We start from the raw sequence: 21,955 nt of genomic DNA, 5'->3' as shown, positions 1-21,955 counted from the left end.
TTTTGGCCCTTGCGTTTCTTCATGTAATCCAGAAGAGAACATTGTCCTTTCTTTAAAGATTTAATTATTTCATCTGTCATCTAAGTGGAAAACCTTCATGTTTTAGACAACAGAAGCTAGAAAGTAAGACTCCTTGCTATTTGTTTGTTTTTGGTAATGCTTAATATAATTTTGAATTTCATTTAGTAAAAAAAAAATAAAAAATAAAAAAGAAAGGCTTCTTTTGGTTTTTGGTAATACTTAATGTAATTTTTAATTTTATTTAGTGAAAAAGATAAGAAAAGACTTCTTTTCATCGCTAATTTAGGGAAATACGTGGTCAGAAAGAAAGAGTTTGCTAGACAGACCGCTTCAGTGCAGCAGAGCTTGACCCCATAACCTCCTGACTTGAGAGGAGGCCATTTTTTCTCAGTGGGTCAGAAGGTCTCATTAAAATTTTCTGGTGGGTTGGTGCGTGTATCTCTTGATACATTCAGTAAAGTGACGTTCCACCATGTCTACTTCCCTGTTTGCAGAGTGAAAATGCTGCACTCTACCTGTTTTTACTATTTATTCCTCTATGGGTTCACTTTGACCTTCGGGTTATGTCCGTTGCATATGCGATGCCTATTTCTTTCGGAAATTCGTGGTTAGATAATGGTTTATTCCCTGTTTCTCTTCGTCTTCATAGTGTCCACGATTTCAGGGCATTTGTTCTTTGCTTTTATTTGTCCAAATGATGAAGGGTTTCGTAATCACATTTCCAACGCGTCTTTTTTTTTCATAATTTTGGACATTTTAGCCAACATAACTTGTTCGCAAATCATAACTAGTTAAAAGATATGAGACGAGTAATGTCACATCATTCAAACCAACTGCTATGCAATGTAACCGCCATTCTATAAATATCATCTTCAGTTTGCTTCGCAGTGTTTTTATGCGCTTTCTTTTAGCTTTGTGCTATTAACAAGTGACTCATTTTAATTTTTGAATGAAGTTTGAAGTCTCTAAGAGTTTTTGTTAAAGGGATTAAAAAAATTGGCACGTTTATACTCATACTTTAAATATAGCTTGTGTTTTATTTTGATTTTACTAGAATGTTGAACATTTTATATATAAACACACTAACACAACCACACTTGAAAGCCTGATTAGTACGTTTATTAAAACTTTATGATCCAACATTGGAATATTAAGAATGAAATTGCCCTTTATGCTGCTTGTGTGAGAATATTTCAAAAGTAGCGAAATAACAATTTAAAATCTACAGTTTCCGACAGAACAAATGATACAGTTATAAATGTTATTAGGTAAAGTATACAGTCAGCAGCTTAAAAGAAAAACTTGTTACAGATGTCTACACTGAGTTAATCTTTAAAGCTGCAAACTCTGGTTTTTCTGATAAACTTTATCATTTGTACGAATGAATTGATGTTTGCAATGAGGTTGTTCTTTTAAGCTGTGGTCTGTGGTTTAGCTGATAAAATATATTACTGTACCTTTTAATTCGTGTTTTAGGCAGCTGCAAAGAAGTAACAAAATCCATATAAGTAAGCATTTGAGATATATATATATATATATATATATATAATATATATATATATTATAATATATATAGATATAGTAGATAGAGAGAGAGAGAGAGAGAGAGAGAGAGAGAGAGAGGAGAGAGAGAGAGGAGAGAGAGAGAGAGAGAGGGAAATAATCAACACACAATCACGTGTGGAACAGAAATTGAAAGACAAGACCGCTGCCAACCAGACCTGGTTGGCACCTATTTCATCTTTCAATTGATATACCCGGGTTCGATCCTTATGTGAGTCAGAAATTTATTATATATATATGTGTGTGTGTGTGTGTGTGTGTGTTTGGGTGTGTGCATGTGTGTGTGTGTAGGTATTGTATTTTTGTCACATACTTTATGAAATATTTTTATATCCGCAAATATTAAAGCCACAAATATTTTTTTTTAAAATTCAGTTCACTATACTTCGAAAATTACAACTGATAAGGGTTTCGTCCCAGTGGGACTCGAACAGCTGCCTGGTTTAAAATCAACGAAGTGCCATAACTTGTGACCATTGAGAGATCAAGCTAGGTTCAAGTTGATAGTGAATGTGCTGTTACTGTGCCTGTCGAATTCAGGAATTATACTCAGAAGCGATATCATCCCACCTCTACAATGTTGGTTGATAATTATGAACTTTTATCCCATATTTGACACACACAGGTATATATATATATATATATATATATATATATATATATATATATATATATATGTATGTATGTATGTATGTGTATGTATGTGTTTGTGTGTGTGTGTATTGTTGTCTGTTAACATTCTTCGCTTTTTCCGAATTATTGTCGACTTCTCCCTTTCAGAGTACTTTTAATAAAGTGGGCGGTCGCCAACCGGCTCAATTCTATTTTCGAGCACTTTTTGTTCAGTGAGCCTTTGTTATGTAGATTAGTTCAGCATATGATTGTGGAATTCTCTCTCTCTCTCTCTCTCTCTCTCTCTCTCTCTCTCTCTCTCTCTCTCTGTCAGTGCGTTTAGAGGGACTTTAAATATTTTGTCTCGTGTGATTGTTGATCAATTTATTTTCTATGTGTATGCTGAAACACAGCACAAACCGTATTGTTTTCAGGTTTTGAACAATACATAACATACATACATATGTATGTATGTATGTATGTATGTTCCCTTGCAGTCTGTTAGTTCGGAGGTTCACCTTACGTCCAAAAAGGAGCCGTGTTCGATCGCCGTATGAGGTGGTCATTTTGAGGTCCAGTCCATTAAAATTTGCGTTATCTCTGTTAAGCTAAGCATTAAAGTATGTATCTGTTAGTGTGTCAACTGAGGTGGGCGACAGCTTGGAGCTTCATCCCAAAAAGAATAGCTGAGAAACGCAAGTTTAACACTCTTTGGAGGCATTGTTTCTTAAGGTATTAAGCTGTCGTGGAGACGTTAATGTTTGTGTAATATGTAAGAGATGAGAAGTTCTGAAAGCGTGAGGTCTACTTACATGGGAGAATAGAGAACAGTAGGTTAGTGGAAGGGGTGTAGGTATCATTCTTAATTCTTGGAAGTAATGAAGTAAGGAACAACCGGGGGGGGAAAAGAAAAACTGGGACTAGACGTCTGGGAAGTGTTGAAAACAAAACGATCTCAGTATGTGTAGTAAGGTCTATATCTTAACTCATTACTTATTATTATTATATATTATTATTATTATATTTTATTATATATTATTATTATTATTATTATTATTATTATTATTATTATTATTATCGTAGATATTTGAAGTGCTTTATAAAGTGGAAGTTTTCTGCAGTGGATATTCATCCTTGAATCATCCGTATGGGAAAACTGTGACTGTTGTTTAGTTCATTTTTTAAGACAGAACAATAGGCAAATGGTCCTATGTATAGGATTTCTGTGATGCTGGAAGGACAAACAGGCAGTTTTGCCGGAAATAAACCTAATCTTCGAAGAAAATTTGGGAATGAATTTAAAGACCAACTTCTCGAGAAGAAGGAAGGACATCATTCATGTGGAAAGGGGAGCAGAAACCGTTTTGGTCCTGGATTGTAACTCTTATACAGAACTATCTTAGTACTATATATATATATATATTAAGATAATATATATATATATATATATATATATATATATGTAAATATAATATACATATGTCATATCACCTTACCGTGATTCATATACATACATCGAGCTACAAATGTCTTTAATATCTGATTCGCTCTACCTCGGAATTAATTTATTTAATTAATTTCATATATGTTATATTAATTCCGAGGTAGAGCGAATTAGATATTAAAGGACAATTGTAGCTCGATATAAGTATGATATATACATATATATATATATATATATATATATATATATATATATATATATATATATATATATATAATTAAGCTATAAATGTCGTTGAATATCGAATTAACGGTACTTCGATATTATCCCGAAAAGGAATTTTTAATGATATGGAATAGTACTGAAGAGTCTCGAACACTCGACACCGTCGACTGGATTCGTTGGAAAGGTACTTACTGTGCCGAGTGTTCGAGACTCTGCGGTACCATTCCATTTAATACATAAAAATTTTTCCTTTGAGGATGATTCCCCTTCGGGTAATATTCCCGAAGTAGCATGAATTCGTTTATTAAACAATTTTTTTTTTCCATTTTTACTGTTTATAAATCAGGTTGTGATAAAAGGTTATATATATATACATATATATATATATATATATATATATATATATATATATATATATATATATATGTCTGTGTGTGTGTGTTACGTGGCACGCACGTGCGTTATTCCACTTTTATGGGATAAATGGGCAAGCGGTAGTAAGTAATAAGTACGAGCGATAGTGAACTCTTGAAGCTGCCATGCGACTAGTTTTCCTGCAAGGGGCTTCCATCTTTGTCCAAGCATTGTAGTTTTTATTTTCCATCCTAACAAAATCGCACCAACTATTACTGGAAACAATCATTTTTTAGACTATGAAATGTTCACTTGTATTGTGTATTTAACTATGGGTTAGTTTTGTGTTTATCAGAGAGAAAGGAAGAGCATGAGGAGAGAGAGAGAGAAAGAGAGATAGAGATCCTTTATGGATGAAAGGATGCGTGACGCAACCATCATCTCCAGTGCCTGAGTGGGTCCTGTGACGTAACAGGTAACCTTAATCCCCAGTAGATATGAAGGGTTTAAAGACCTTGTCGGTCCCCAAGGGAACTTGGCAGCTCTTTGGAAGGAGTTTTGTGTTCTTCTCTCAATAGTGGTCTTGGGTACGGTGCTCTGTCTGTCTGAAGGATGAATTGGCAGAGCAGTATCTTTTTTTTCTCTCTCTCTCTCCCTCCTGTCTCTCCAAGTTCTGAATTCGTGGTTCATATTTGTACCCCATTTACATATTTATGTCGGTTTCTTCATGTGGCTCACTTTTCACTGTTCTTCACATTTTGGTAAAGTCTTCCTTGACTGTCTTCATATTTTGGTAAACTCTTCCTTAACTGTCTTCATATTTTGGTAAAGTCTTCCTTGACTGTACAAGTATTCTCAAGCACTGTAGAAGAGTTGATTATCTTTCCATTTCCTCTTGACTTTGAAGTAGAAAAAGATTACGTATATTATGTTTAATATTTCATTTTTCTGTTAAAGCAGTAGTTCTCAACCTGGGGGTGGCCCTCCCCCTAGGGGGGTGTCATCAATTTCAAGGTGAAGAAGCGGGCCATAGGGAAAAATGAAAAAATTCTCTAATTATTTTCGTCACTTTCTTGACAAGAGTGAGGAACTGATATTCAGAATTTTATGAAAAAAAAATGCAAGGTGTCGCCTTATAACGTTAGTTTCCCGTAGTCGACTACTCAAGTTAGAATCGTTGGACTTTCAATGTTTTGTAATGATTGACCTCCCTCCCTATCCTTCGAAACCCTTTCACTTCATTTGTTTTTCAATCTGGGAGATAATTTTACTCGTAGATGCAAGGGGGACGTTGTAATAAACAGGTTAAGAGCTACTGTCTTAAAAGCAGTGTGTGTTCGTAATAATGAATTCTCTCCAGAAGAAACATTTCATATCCTGTTTGGTAATAGAAGAGCTTTGCGACATATAATTGATAAGAGTGGTTGTGATATTTTAAGGAGCAACGCTCTCTCTCCTGGGATTTGATAACGTTAAAAGGTGAGGGTTAGAAATAGTGTTAAATTGTCTTTGTATTGGATGCAAAACTTTTTTTTTATTGTGCTTTATTAATAAAACTGGTTAAGGGTTCATTTCCAGCCAGTGTATTGATATGAGTTTACGAAACTTCTTCAACTGTGTCTGTCTTAGCAGTATGTATATGCTTGTCTATTCATGTATTGATTAATACAGGCTTTTCACCTATAGCTTTTACTGTAGTATGAATTTTTATCACATCATCGTCACATAAGTCCTGATTTCTCCTCACTCTGTCCTCTAGTTCGAATCCACGGGAGGACGAAATTATTATCAACTGAAAAAGTCTCCTTCGGTTAACATATATGAAAATATATTCATTCCAAGGTACAGCGAATTGGATATTAAAGGACATTTGTAGCTTACTGTAGTATGTGTGGGTGCAAGGTTTATAGACCTTATCAAAAAACTGAACGGCTTACCTCGTATACTAGATACAGTTCGAAGGATCAAGGTCGCTGGATGACAGCATTAAACAGTATTGTTTAAGGTACTACATTGCAATACAGCAGGAATGTGTTGTTCTGACTCGGTGGGCCATAAGATTGTCCCCATTTTTCGGCGAATGTCTATATTTTAGAAGTCATAGGACAGAGGCAAGCTAATAAGTCATAGAAGCGTAACTGGAAGTTAATATTGCCCTATGAAGTGCTTTGCTGTGATCGCGCACTAAAAAAATGTTAAAAGTTGAAAGTTGTTTTCACGTAATAGGAAACGATGAAACAAGATTAACCAATCATTTAAGCTTTTCACATTGCATTTTCATGTATATTTCTCTCACTTGGGTTATGCGTTGTTTTTATTACTTGAGAATTTTGGTTGTAATAGCTTTTATGCCATCATCAATATTATACTTTTAGTGCAGGCTAGTGTACGTCCATTTTCTATTTCAACTGCAACTCCCATTTTCTATGGGTGACTTTAGTATTTTGAAGGCCTCGTCTAATGGGATAATAGAGGATAATCAACTTATTAGATGTCTCTTGGTAAAGTAACACTGTGTGTGTGTGTGTGTGTGCGCGCACGCGCGCGCGCGTATGGTGTGTGTGTTAGAGAAGGACACTTTGTAAAAGCTTCTTGAACCTAATAACAAATAATTCTCTCTCTCTCTCTCTCTCTCTCTCTCTCTCTCTCTCTCTCTCTCTCTCTCTCCTTCGTAAGTTCAAGCGAAGGTGGAATGCATTACTACCCAAATACTATTATCCTTATCCTTGCATTTGATACATGTTCAATCCTGTTAATATTTATCAATTTAATTTTTTTTATTGTTTAATAATTGAGATCTTTTTCTCTCCATATTTCCCTTTACTTCTTACTTCTTCCTAATGAACTCCAATTCTTTGGAAGCTTGAATTTCAAGTCAGTGTGTGGGTCTGTTCTGTATGAATAGGTTTCGTCTACTGTATAATAATAATAATAATAATAATAATAATAATAATAATAATAATAATAATAATAATAATAAGATACAGTGCATGAGTAGTGGAGTGGACGAAGGCTGAACTCTGCAGCATAGACCAGAAAACTAGGAAACACATGACGATACACAAAGCACTGCACTCAAGAGCAAATAGAGATAGACTATACATAACACGAAAGGAAGGAGGGAGAGGACTACTAAACATAGAGGACTGCGACAACATCGAGAGCAGAGCACTGGGTCTATTTCTGAAAACCAGTGAAGACGAGTGGCTCAAGAGTGCATGGGCAGAAGGACTGACAAAAGTAGACGAAGACCCAGAAATATAGAGACAGGAGAATGACAAACAGAACGTAGGAATGACACAACAACCCAATGCACGGACAGTACATGAGACAGACTAAAGAACTAGCCAGCGATGAAACATGGCAATGGCTACAGAGAACTCAAGGAAAGGGAAGGAATGCTAACAGCGGCTCAAGATCAGGTCCTAAGAACCAGATATGTTCAAAGATCGATAGATGGAAATAACATTTCACCCATATGCAGGAAGTGCAATATGAAAAACGAACCAAAAACCGCATAGCAAGCGAATGTCCACTACAAAAAGAGGCATGATTCAGTAGCAAAAGCCCTCCACTGGAGCCTGTAATAAGTGGCACGAACGTCAACCTGAGGGAGTGATAGAAGCGATCTGGCAAAGATCCTCTGGGACTATGGTATCAGAATAGATATGGTGATACGTGGAAGTAGATCAGACGTGACGTTGATTGACAAAATTAAAAAGAAAGTATCTCTCATTGATGTCGCAATATCATGGGACACAAGAGTAGATCAGAAAGAAAGAGAAAAAATTGATCAGTATCAAGACCTGAAAATGGAAATTAAAAGAATATGGGATATGGCAGTGGAAATTGTACCCATAATTACTCATGCAGAAGAGTGTGCTACTAGAAACAGCGCACATAGTAATAAAAGTAATGGGCTCCTAATGAGACAGGATGCAACTCGGAATCCCACACTATAAATAAAAACCACCCTGTCAGATAGGATGACTGTGATAGACAAAAATAAAAATAAAATTATAATAATAATTACTTGAAGATAGTGAAACAAAAGGTCCTAATAGTGGTCCAGATAAGGACAGAGTTAGCGAAACAGTTTTAATGGTCATAAAAAAAGGATCATTAGAAGCCCCAAGAAATATTTTTTATAGAAACTTTTTAGAGTTATTAGGTCTTTCCCTAAAAATATTATGTATAAATAGAAGGTATAGCAAGGGAGAATTGTTCGCCTGTTCTCGGTAACAAACAAATTGAGCTAATAGCCTGTCTTAAATGTTTGCCCTTGAGATATTTCAATACAAGAATTAATAGCGTAGGAAGTTTGACTTTTCCCTCTAATAAATCATTGCTATGCGTTCCCTCTAATACATCTATTGGGGACCTCTCTCTCTCTCTCTCTCTCTCTCTCTCTCTCTCTCTCTCTCTCTCTCTCTCTCCTCTTGCCTTTAGAAGGTTAAGAGAGATTACTCTTCGCCATATTTAGCTTTTATCTGTGTTTTTGCCGCGCTGTCACCCTCATCAGTCTTCGTACGCTGTTTGCATGAAAAAGTTACCTTTGGGGACATTTGTGTTTAAACTTCTCGCATGTTTCTTACCTTTGTCAGAAGCGACAGCCTTTACGCTTGTTCAATTTTGCTTGGTTTCAGATACACGCACACACACATGTATATATTTATGTATATATATATATGTGTGTGTGTGTGTGTGTGTGTGTGTGTGTGTATGTGTGTGTGTAAGTGTCCCCGAATTAGGCGGTTTAAGTGTCCCCGAATTAGGCGGTTTCAGGGGAAAATAAATGACCATTACCCCGTTCATTCACAAGCTGTCAAATCAAGGATAAACTCCCTACACTGAAAACATTCATATCGTCAGCTGTTTCGTATATATCTGCTCTCTCATGCTTTGTGTATTTGTGTATGTTTAGTGTACAGATTTTACTCTCATGTTGTTTGTATGTGAAACTATGTATGTGTCCTTCGATGAGCTGTTGCGCCTTTTAATTTATAGCTCATGATATATAGTTTTTTTAGTTATGTATTAATAATATTTACTCTGCATCATTATAGTTCATTAACCTAATCAAACCAGAAATTTTATATACATATATATGTGTGTAATATAAATATGTATAAATTATAGATATATATATATAATATAATATATTATATATATATATATATATATATATTGCGTGTGATATATAAACCCAATACCAGATTTGAAACAGAGCGGAGACAGAAGTAGAAAGAGGCCCTCAAATGTGTAACATGTTACAAATATTGTGCATTTGACCTTTGTAGTTGTGTTGAACTTAGTGGCAGGAATCAGATTCCCTGGGCCGATTTGGCAGACGACTGATTGTTGCTTTTTTTTTTTTTTTTTTTTTTTTGGCGGTACACCAAATGACTACCATTCCTTTACAGACTTGGTTGAGACAGAGGGTTGCGGGCGTGTTGCTGGTTAACCGCGTTCAATAAATTCCTAACTGCGCAGTCTCCTGTGTTTATTTTGTATTGCGAATTATGTAAATAGATGGCAGGATGGTGAGGGTTGACAATTCCTCTTGTGGAGGGATGAGATAATGTTGCTGCCGATTCGATTTGTTTAATGATCTTTGGATATATATATATATATATATATATATATATATATATATATATATATATATATATATATATAGATATATAGATATATGTGTGTCGTTTTTGTGTATTATATTATATACTTAATATTACATATTAAGATATTATATCATATATAACATCATATATATAGATACCTTGGATAGATATATAATATAGGCATGCATAAATATTACCGATTTTTTTAATAAAAGTTACGCTAGATTGTTATCATACAGCTATAGCTCGTGATTTACAGTGTAATGCTCATCAAATTACACTCAGAAGCCATTTTCATGGTCATTATTGTCAAAATGTTTAGAAGAAAATTCGTCGAAATGAAGCAGACCGTATATCCTATTGATGGTCAACAGCACTTGGATCTAACCATGTCCTTTTAGTGGTTGATCCTGTTGTGTAGTCTCTCCTGCTTTATTTTTTCATCTTAATGTTATTTTCGCCGTTTTCAGTTTTGTTTTGTTTTGGCCCGGCAGTTATTATTGTTATTTTTTTTATTAGTATTTTTGTTATTGATTACTTTTATCACTAATAGCTCAATTCTTCTTCTGCTTTGCTGCCGTCTTTGCTTTAGTTTCTTCACCGGAAAACTCACTATGAATTATTTTCAGTAACTTTATCTAACTGGTCGCTACCATTATTCATGTACCACTTCTATTATTATTATTATTATTATCATTATTATTATTATTATTATTATTATTGTCGTTGATGATATTGTCGTTATTATTATTATTATTATTATTAGTTATATACATCGTTTGCAAATTTTTCAAAAAAATATTTGTCAAAAATATTATGAGCGTAACCTTGTACTGACTATTGTGCCTGTGTCTGTGACCATGAACATACTGTGTGTGTGTGTGGTTATCTAAAAAGATCGGGGGTGGGATATAAATGACATTTATATGTTAAATTTGTGCGCTTTTCATGGGTACACGTGCACTGTGTAGTCTTACCATCTCTTTCTTGCACTCGTACGCTTAAACATGCGGTTTTATACGTACAATATATATATATATATATATATATATATATATATATATATATATATAATATATATATATATATATACACATACACATACATACACTTAAAAGATCACACAATACTCGATACGCGTGAGTTCATTATATAAGCGAATTCCACAGGGAAATGATGGGCAGAAATCGACACAGAGCTCTTTCGCCTGTACTGTGGCATTGTCGGGGCAAAAATGAAATACAGTTGGAAAGAAGGTTACAAGGTAAACTAGAAGCTCAAGAAGATCCCTTTGACAATTAACCATCTGGTATTCTTGAGCTTTGCGTTGGCGTTGCAACCTTCTTTCCAACTGTATTTCATATGTGCCTTAACAATGCCTCAATAAATGCGAAAGCGCTTGGTACGGATTTCTGCCTATCATTTTCCATTGGTATTCGCTTATAATATATATATTATATATATATATATATATATATATATATATATATATATATATATATATATATATATATATATATATATATATGTGTGTATGTATGTATGAATATACATATACCAACACATACATACATGCATACATACTAGACTTCTGGATATGAGTCAAAGTGAAGTTGTCTCAAAGCTTTGCCCAGAGGTGTACCGAGTGACCGTCAGGTCACTGCGGTTTGGCCATAATGCGAGCAGAACAGCATTCCAAAACTGTTGGGACCGAAATTAAAGTGGCCACTCTTTCTAGTTATCCTGGTTTACTTCTCCATGAAAGGGGCTACCGGATAGGTCGTGACAATTCGTAAGGTTTCAGTAGACATTGGCTAGAAGTACGTACACGCCAAAACCCTTGTGTGATGTGATTGGTTTAGATAAACAGGCATACATACGATCCTGCTGAAGCAACCAAATTGCTTACATATCATGAGCAGTAATACCTATTAGAGCTGCTGTCTTTTGTTTTGTATTTTGGAGGGATTCTGGCAAACCCTTGATTTTGTTATTGAAGTAGTTGCGAATCGCGAATTAGTAGCAGGTCGATTGTAGTGAGTTTTAGCAATCGATAATGAGGAATGGCATTGAGCCAGCAGCTTTTATCTCACAAAACTTGCTGAGAACCGGAATAATTATAGATTCTCGAGCCTTCTGACCTAGAGAAAGAGGCGCATATATATATATAGTATATATATATATATATATATATATATATATATATATATACACATATCCATATGTACATGTACATATACATGCATACATTATATATATATATATACACACATATAAACACTTACATACTCTCATGTGCGTTTGTTCACATGCGTGCATCTGTTTAAGTCTCATATTTATGTATACATGTTAAGATACAGGCATAGAGAGAAAGAGAAAAAAAGACACGTTTCAGAAAAAAAACACACACATTAAACAGCAAGGAAGCTGTTTTGAAACGTCCATCTCTTGTAGGACTTCCGATTTATGAAAAGATAAGAACCTCCCAGACTCCCGCGAAGGGCAGGAAGGGAGAGAGCAGGCGAAATCATCCAGTTATCACTGCAAGGGCGCCCGCGGCATCGCGCCTCTTCGTTGTCTCATGCTACTGATAAAAGTGTCGCTGGAGCCTTTTATATTTATTTATATTGTTCTCTCTCTCTCTCTCTCCTCTCTCTCTCTCTCAGGCTTATATTCAGCCGGACTGAAATTAATATTTATACTCCTTTTTTCTTATTCGCATACTCCTAGATATTTTACGACGCTAGTGTCTGAGTAATATGGATTAAATAACCAGTTAAAAGTCGTTCTTGTTGCGCAACCGTCTTACAAAAGGGCCTAATTGACGGAGGTCACGTTAAACCGGTTTTAAATGGCTTCTGAGGAGTTTTATCTTTATTTCAGCGATATAGTTTAGGCTCTATTGCTTGTTGTATCATAGTTTTCTTTTATTTAGTTATGTCCAGATTTTCACTTTTAATTTGTTCAGTTTCAAGTTTATGTATGAGAAGGGATGTAAACACACATACACACACACACATACATATATATATATTATATATATATATATATATATATATATATATATATATATATATATATATATATATATATATATATAGAACGCCGCAGATTCAGGAAGAATAAAATAGAAAATAGCAAACAGCCGTCGTAGATTTGTAAATTTGTTGGCCAAATTTTCGAGATCACATGTTTCATCATCAGGGCTGTAAAATTACAAAGAATTAAAAAATTAAAAATGGACTCAGTTAAAAAAAATTCACAAAGTCTAAAAACAAGTAACTTAAATTTATAACAAACAAAAACAAGCTAAAAAAACATTTTAAAAACATTGAAAACCTAATACTGCATGTAAGTGTATTAAACTGGGACATACTATAGTGGGTGTTACGTCATTACGATGTTTGCCTTTCCTATGAAATTTATAACGACAGAAGTGGTTGTTAACGGACGCTGTGATTTACATCGGATAACCGACAAAAACTGAACGGACGAAAAATACGCAGACGATTCCGTTTCAGTCAACTAAGCACCACTAGCTTTACAGAGCATGCGCAATAGATTGCTTCATATATGTGTATATGGCACTTGTGATATATTTAAGTCAGAGCTCAAAAGGCCTGAGTTATGCTTCGAGGTGTGAAATAACACTAGCTGGGTATAGGATTCATAAGATTGAGTCTTCCAAGTAATTAGGATTAATGACATTCAGTATAGGATCCTTAGAACCGGAATGTAATGAGGCCGTAAAAGACAGATCAGACAATTAGTAGGCCGAATGAGATTCCGAAATCAAATAGATTGGAATGAATTACGAAATGAATGTCGTGTCTTAGTCTAGATCTGTATTGTCGTTCAGACGGGACTCTTTTTATGGCAATGAAATTATAGCTGGAAGGTTTTGCTGAATCGAGAATAATCCTTGAGGATTAATATTAGGATGCAGGTGGCTGGATACAGTGAGATACGATACTATATCCTCCTCCTCCTCCTCCTCCTCCTCCTCCACCATAGTTCATAGTACGAGATGGTGTCATCCGGGTCTCTATGGGCACCAGAGGAGTTGGGAGACCCAGACCTACACAGAGGGGAACCATGTGAGTAGAAGCTGGAGGTGAGTGGAGATATGTGGAAGTGAAAGAACAGGATAGACTCGTACATGTGTTGCAAAATATATCGGATGCCCTTTGTAGAGCACGAATATTGTGAACCGAGCGAGCGTGTCTACCACATTGCCGTCCTTACCAAGAAAGGTGTATTTGTTTGTGTTTCAATGTGTATGTGTATACACAAATTCACAAGGAAGTTTCTTTCATTATGGATGTGGGATACATATGACAGTTTGGTTAGAAGGCTGATAATTTACTCTTAAGAATTCCGTAAAGAACGAAAGATGTCATGAACTGGTAAATTCTGTAAGATATGTTATTTTGGAAAAGGTTGATTTGCTAGTTTGCAAACGACGTTTTTTTTTTATTATTATCTTTGCTAAGGTCACAGTATCATTCTGTTTAAAGTTTCGTGTGATTCTATCTATCATTTTATTTATGTTATTGTCATATGAAATGGTAGAGTCTTGGTATGAAGTTCTTCATTGGAGGAGTGGGTTGTGTACTCGCCTATCAGTCTGGTAGCCCGAGTTCGCTCCCCTGCCGCAAGTGCGGAATCAGAAATTTATTTCTGGTGGTTAGAAATTCATTTCTAGATATAATGTGGTTCAGACCCCACAATAAGCTGTAGGTCCCGTTGCTAAGTAACCAATTGGTTCCTAGCTACGTAAATAAATATCTGATCCTTTGGGCCAGCTCTAGGAGAGCTGTTAATCAACTCAGTGTTCTGGTTAAACTAAGATATAACTTTTTTTTTTTTCCTAATATGAAAACTTTGTAGTCATGGAAAACAACAGCCCTTTTTCCTTGCTGTTGTTATCACTACCTTTAGATAGATTTTTGGTACATAGTTCAGGGTTTATAGCATTCTTATATATTAGTGAATCGTTTCAGGTGATGTTAATCAATTCCTCGTTTTTCTTAACGTTTTGAATACTGCTTTTTCATGACACACTTTTAACTAATTTTATAATTCCCTTTTCAGGTATGTTGTACTATTTGAGTTAGATTGGCATCGGATGACATTGGCATTTGATATGTAAGTACATCTTGTTAGTTCGAAGTAACATATTATGCGTTTGGCATTTTGCGTGCTACTTTGTGTGTGTGTGTGATTCCATCATTCATAGTTTACATTTGCTGTCTTGGGTTCATGCATCAGTAACGACTTGGCCGTTTTAATTCATATTTGACGTGTAGTAAAAGTTATTTTCATTTCATTCTCTGACTATTCAGTTTTTTTTTATCGATGTTGTCCTGCCTGTCCCATTTCTACCATATGCTGTAAGTTACTATCCCTATTTGTAGTTCATTTTAATTTTCTGAAAATTATATTGATAAAATATATTGTCAATTGCCCATAAAATAGAATAGCTGTTTTTATTAGGAAGTATCAATGCTGATGGTGAAAATAGCCAATTTGAAAAAAAAAGAGTATAAAACCACTGAAAAATATGAGTATGAAACCACTGAAAAATATAAGGCAATAATCAATTACACTGAGATCGTAAATTTTCATCCTAACTAATCAGAAATTTTAAAACAAACAGTGATTAGATAGATTGTAAGTTATCGTGGAATTTCAGACAGGAAAGTTAGCTCATTTAGAACTAGGCAAGACATTTAATGAGCTGCATTACAATAGTCAGTTGCGAATCGTTCTGTGTATTTCCTACTTTCAAGAGATAATGCTCCATTTAAAGTATCCGGTGAATATTCGCGTACGCGAAAGCTCATACGCGCATGCGCGCCCACGCACAACACTCCCTTGTGTGTGCACGTGAGTGTGTGTTTGTATTTGTGTTTATAGGCGAATTTATCATTGTCAGGCAGTATTTTCTCCATTTGCAATCTGAATATAATTACTTGGGTGTACTGAAACACTCAATTTATGACGAATTTTTCCTATTTCTCGTGATATTTATTTCATTAACTCACTTCATGGGGGTGGCGCTTGTTTGGAAATGTATTGAAAGTATTGCATCGGAATGAGGGAAATTCAATTAAACCTGACACCCCAAGTACAGGGGTTTCCACTTTTCCCATAAACGCATCCTGACTACTGTGTGGTGTGTGTGTGTGTGTGAGAGAGAGAGAGAGAGAGAGAGAGAGAGAGAGAGAGAGAGAGAATGTGGTGGATTGATTGATGGAGAAATTTTATCAGTGCCAAGAATACTGACGCAATATTTTAGTATTTAAAGGGTTTTTACGTTTAAGTAGATTCGTGTTACAAACATTTACTACTGATTTAGTTGTAAGTGAATATTTGATATTTGTTTGTGGTTTTGACTAGAAATTATGTTAATTTGTCGGCGATGTTTACTGTTTACTAATGAAGACTCTCTCTCTCTCTCTCGTAATACACAAGTCAGTCTATGTATCTTTAAACTTCTCAGTTAATAACGGGTGTTTATCTTTTAAAAGAGGGTTGGTGTTTGATTGCATCAAGTATTTGATCTGCATTTTAGTAATTTACTCAGTTTAATCAGAATCTTGTATTTAAATACACATACACATTATATAATAAATAAATGTGTATATATATGAATATATATGAATGTCTTTTTACTGCAATACAACTGTATAATATGAAGATAAAAGGCCCATAAAACACTGTTTTAACGTTGCAACCATATATTTCGAGCACTTCCTTCTATGCTCCTGATCACTGGTGAAACAAAATATGGGATCCGTTTGCGGGATTGTCTTTTTAAACAAGGAGGAAAAACTATATACCAAAAAATAAAAAAAAAAAAAAAAATAATTATGTAGGGGGGGTGGGGCCATTTTGATCTTTCCGTGTGGGGGGGATATATTTATTAATTATATATATTATAGAATTTTCATAATATATATATATATAATTATTATAATATATAATAGAAATATATATGTTTGTGTGGTGGGTGCGTGTGGTGTGTGGTGGTGTGGTGTGTTTGTGCATGTATGTATATTGTAGAGTTCTCATACTAATAAATATTTCGCAAATTTGGTAGTTGAATATATTTTTTTTATGTACAGAGAGAGAGAGGAGAGAGATAGAGAGAGAGAGAGAGAGAGAGAGAGAGAGAGAGATGGAATGGTTAACACACTATTACACCTTCGATATTTTCGACCGGAGTCGTGTCCCTGCCTGACATTCCCGTGGTCGTAAATATTCAGGTACGATACGTATCATGTCATATGTTTGGAATGCGTCAAAGACCATCCCTATAGTGGCCCCCACCTTCCTCCCCCCATTCCTCCTTCTCATCCCCCTTTTCCATCCCTTCCTTCCTTCCTTCCTCCCGCGGTGTTCGCTGTGGAATGCGTTTTGATTTTTGGTGTCCGGATGACGTCGGGGATTTCGGTATCCGAGCGGAGGAATGAGAAAGAGATGAAAGGCGCTCGACTGTGAAGCCTCCTCTTTATTTTTCTAAAATACGTCTCTGTCGTATTCAAGAATTTTGTGGCCATTTGTTTATTCATTGTGCATCCCACACATTTTATTATGGAAATATTTCGGATTTGTGGGTGGTAATATTTTATAACGCTTTCATGTTGTGTGGGGGCGCTGATATTCCAGGTGACAGTTCACATTTTCATTGTCCAGGATTCTTCATGGTAAACTGTCCAATCTGGACGGCGAACTCGTTATTCTTCATAATTTATACTAGTGTGTGATCTGTGGCCTTCAAATACCTTTAAGGGGTTTTAAAGAGGACATTTAAAAGAACTTTGTCCGTGATTTTGAATGACGAGCATCATCGGTCTGTTAGATGGCTGTGATCAATTTGATTGTATTTTTTCCATCTTTGGGAATCGGAGAACAGCGATCTTTAAAATCTAACATTTTTGTTTATTTATGAAATATTTAATATTTTTAAAGCTTGAGGTTTATTTCTTTATTTATGGAAGTTTTTTTAGGTAGGTTTCATCCGTACAGTGAAAAGATTTATGTGATAATGGCTTTTGCCCTTTGAGGAAGCGCGACTTATTACTGAAATAAATTTCGAATAATTATGCCTTTGTATATACGAAGAGGGAAAGAGAGGTAATCAGAAACTAAAGTTGTGAACCATGATACGTGGTATTCCAAAGGCCCTTTTGAATGAATTCTTTTGTCTGTTGCTAATGATGAATATTTTACAATTCTTTGAATAAGAACAATGTTTTTTGCACTTCGACGCTGGATGAAATATTGCACAATGTTATGCTGCATGCCAACTATGGTGCTTGCCTCTGCAGGTGAGTTGCAATCTAATATGTAAATTAGAACACTTTGTTGATAGACAGTCGGGAAAAAGTCCGGGAATTCGAGACAGACCTTTCCATTTATATCATTTTCAACCTAAAGTATTTTTCATCACTCGCTGTTGGGATTGATGACTGCAAAAACTTGAAATATATTGATTGTGACTTGTCAAGTATACTTTTATCATTACCATTTTTTTTACCCATCCCGTCAAAAAAGACGGTCATGGAAGAGAGGGCAAATCCCGACCTTAGCGCGTCACTTATCGTCTCGAAGTTCGGACTAATGTACCTTTATTTTGCAAACTCATGTGCGGCCCAGTGGTGAAGTAGCGTGACCCCAGGCTGGACGGTGTCAAGTTTAGAACTGGGGTTCACTACGCGTAGATGATCGTTTTTACAAGGCGGAAAGAGGAATGCATATATACACAGTACGTTTCCTTTATTAATATTATTCAGAAAGATATCTATGTAACTCCATACTTTTGAATCACTAAAATTTTATCACCTGTGTGATTCAGTGACCTTCGTACGAAAAGCTTTCTCTTTTTCTCTCACTTTGTTTAAAGAAATTTTCTCCTTTGAGCAAAAAGTATTGTTTTCTTTGAGTCGAAGATCAGAAACTAAACAATAGTTGGTATAATACAGCGTTTTCTTCCGTATTGGATCATATGCTCAGCCTTTTCTCAGGAAATGTCAGTGACAGAATTTTTTATTTTTTATGATTTTCGAGATTCCACAAAAGACAGTTGTAGAAACGGATATGAGATCATGTGTTCTCTCCCATACCTGAGGGCGTAAAAAGTTTGTGCAATTTGAGAGAGAGAAATTCCATCTTTGTAAAGGCAGCGGTTAGTTCCTGGAAAACTTGGCCGAAAGGGAACTAATGATTATACTCTTAGTTTTTTTCCTTTTTTTTCTTTTTTGTGACAGCGTGTTGGGTAAGTGAGCTTCAGTTTACGCTCTCATCCAATTCCAGCTTGATGTGAAGATGACTCTTATTATTGAAGTAAAACAAATATTTAAACTTTTGACAATAACGATAAACATGAACGTAAAATACATCTCAGAGCCTTAACATCACAGAATCTACTTGCACATATTGTATTTTCCTGCAGTTTTATACTCACTTTATTATACAACGCAATGGATCATTTCCGATATTCATGTGTTAACTGCTACGTGGTATTCATTTTTTAGCTGAAAAAAAAACCGTAATGAGATCATCCCGATTTTTGTCTTGCGCATTTCGGAAACTTTTTTTTTTTATTTAAACTCAGTGTAATTTGTCTATGATTCATTATGCCTACCAGTATTTTTAGTCTATTTTTTTTTGTCGCTTTTCGGGAAGACGTTAGTGGAAATAATGAGTATAATGTAACTAGACAGTCGGAAATAACAGGACTGTCGATGCATGGGAAGCTACTTCATGGATCTCGGACTAAGATAGTTTGATCTACATACTGAGAAGAAGGCCAGTAGTGTGAGAGTCTTGTGACGGGTTGGACGATGGCAATTATAACTTATGGCTTTGTCACCCGTAGACTATCGTTGCTATACGCAGGAAAAAAAAATTACGGAATACAAACTGCGTATTATGCAATAACAATTTTGATCGACAAGCTCTCTCTCTCTCTCTCTCTCTCTCTCTCTCACTCTCAGCGAGAGGAACAGAACTCGTTTGATCTGTAACAAAGAAGTTCTGAGAATGCGGTGGTCACAGGCCTTTCTTAATGAATCCTTCCTCATTTGGATGCGAGCTGTCCACAGGCCTCCGTGTGATTTGCATGTCTTCTTCGACTCACTTGCGAACGATTTTGCTGCTGGTGTTCTTGTTGTCTTCGTCGGTGCTGTGTTGAATATCACGCTTAGTATAAATGAGGATAAATTGCTATTAATGTTACTATATTCATATATTTGTTTTGATTTTTTTAGTATTATTAACCAGTATTGCTATTATAGTTGTTGGGATTATGCGCAGATATATATTATCATTGTTACAATTGTATAGTACATTTCATTTAGTTACGTACCCGGTTTATGTCGTGTTGGAATGACTGCATTTTTTTCATTATTCCTTTTTTTAGTGATATGTAAATAACTGTATTTTTTTATTGTGTTGTAAAGCTTTCAAATAATTACGCAATCACTATTCACCCAAGCTCCCAGTCTCTTGAATAATTTAAATGATTTACAACGGAATATGCTCTGTTCAGTATTTGTGTTGTCCAGTTATTATTCGTTACAAATGCCACATTTTTACTGGCGTTTAGATGAATAGAATAATGCTTGACTGCATGAGATATATTTTATTATCAGTTCTTTAGTTTGCTATGGAATCTACAAGCCTCTTTTATTCTGTAAATTCAGACAATTTCCAACAAGTGCCTTCCTTGTCATACTAAAGTTTAGTTTTAATTCCTTTGACGTCGTGTGGTCCTCCCCCTCCTTTCGTATTGTACGTGTACGAGTAAAAGAAAAAAATATTGTGGTTATGTCTTCTCTTTGTTGGAATATAGGCTTTGAAAAGGTGGTATTGGTAAAAGCTACAAGGATAGAATGTGTTAGTTTGAAGTAGACCTCCTCCTATCTGCGTTTTTACAATAAATAATAATACTGTTGTGACTAATAATGTTATTGTACGGTATAAGTAATATAGTTATGAGTTTAATATTGGTAATTATTGTTTTATTTTTTCACATGATCAATATGACCGGTAGTAAAGTCATTACTGATATTTGTGCAAAGGGCAACGTTTTATTTTGTGATTTCCCCCTTTTTCCTTCCCCTCCATTGTACTAGGGCGAGTGAGTGGTGCCTCTCTCCGCCCATCCTTCATCCGCGGCGCTTCCCTTCATCGCTTCAGCGCAATTGGTACTAACGACATCTAACAAGATGTGAAAGCCTCTGAAGAAGAATTCCATTCCCTCCCCTGACCCTCTCCTTTAAATGCAGTCCTCCTCCTCCTCCTCCTTCTCCTTCCGTAGATCCTCAGACTCCCTCTCCCTCCTCACCAGCCTACTGAGTGAAATAAAGGTCCCTTTAGAAGAGTGAATTTGTCTCTGAGAAGCGATTAGGTTCCGTTATGATGTGACGTTATTACAGATTGGCAGCAGCGTTATTTCGTTTATTTTCAGCTCATCCGTATTACAATATTGTTCGTTAAAATGCCGTGACAACGTCCAGACCGTCGAATCTTCCTGAAAATCGTGGGAATTGATATCCCGTCGGTCATATTGTCTGCCGAGGTCATTCCGTTTAGGCCGATGCCCCAATCAGACGATCAATCATTTCAGTGGCAGGATGCTACTTTTCAGTAGTTGCCTCCGTCGGGGGTCGTGGGATGGAAGCCGAGAATAGGGGATGGCACCTAGGGACGTCCCTGGCCCCCTGAGGATGCCAGGAGGAAGTGGTGGCCGGAGGGGGGAGGAGGTCCTTGTGCGTTTTAGAGGAAGGTTGCTAGACCCCGGTGGACGATGTCTTTTCAGAGTGGCAGTGTAGTCGTTAAATTCATCGCCGTCGTCAGTCGCGGGTGGGATCAGTCTAGGCACTTGGTAGGCGCTGAGTCCTTTGATTGTCGGTCAGTTGGTCGCGAACTCTCGAACCGGAGACGAAGTTTGTCGCACAGTGAGTGACCTGTCTCGTCGTGGTCTTTCGGTGGTCGTTGACATTTAGATCGTCCTTTTATATAATGAAGGTTTCTGAATGCTATATTTATGTCTCATTGTGAAGTTGGCAACTATATGCCTTCCCTCTTTTCCGAGAAATAAGGA

At 35.8% G+C, this 21,955-nt stretch overlaps 1 protein-coding gene across 4 annotated transcripts in view; it reads left to right on the top strand.

The window, feature by feature from the left end:
- Window positions 1–21,955, top strand: part of LOC135210339 (pleckstrin homology domain-containing family G member 3-like) — a 611,354-nt gene that overhangs the window by 225,513 nt on the left and 363,886 nt on the right. The gene's annotated exons all lie outside the window — the stretch shown is intronic.

The sequence above is a fragment of the Macrobrachium nipponense genome, chromosome 39 (genome assembly GCF_015104395.2).
Source record: "Macrobrachium nipponense isolate FS-2020 chromosome 39, ASM1510439v2, whole genome shotgun sequence".
In the NCBI taxonomy this organism is placed as follows: domain Eukaryota; kingdom Metazoa; phylum Arthropoda; class Malacostraca; order Decapoda; family Palaemonidae; genus Macrobrachium; species Macrobrachium nipponense.
Note: the sequence above shows the minus strand (reverse complement) of the source record. Positions and strands in the feature narration are given on the sequence as shown.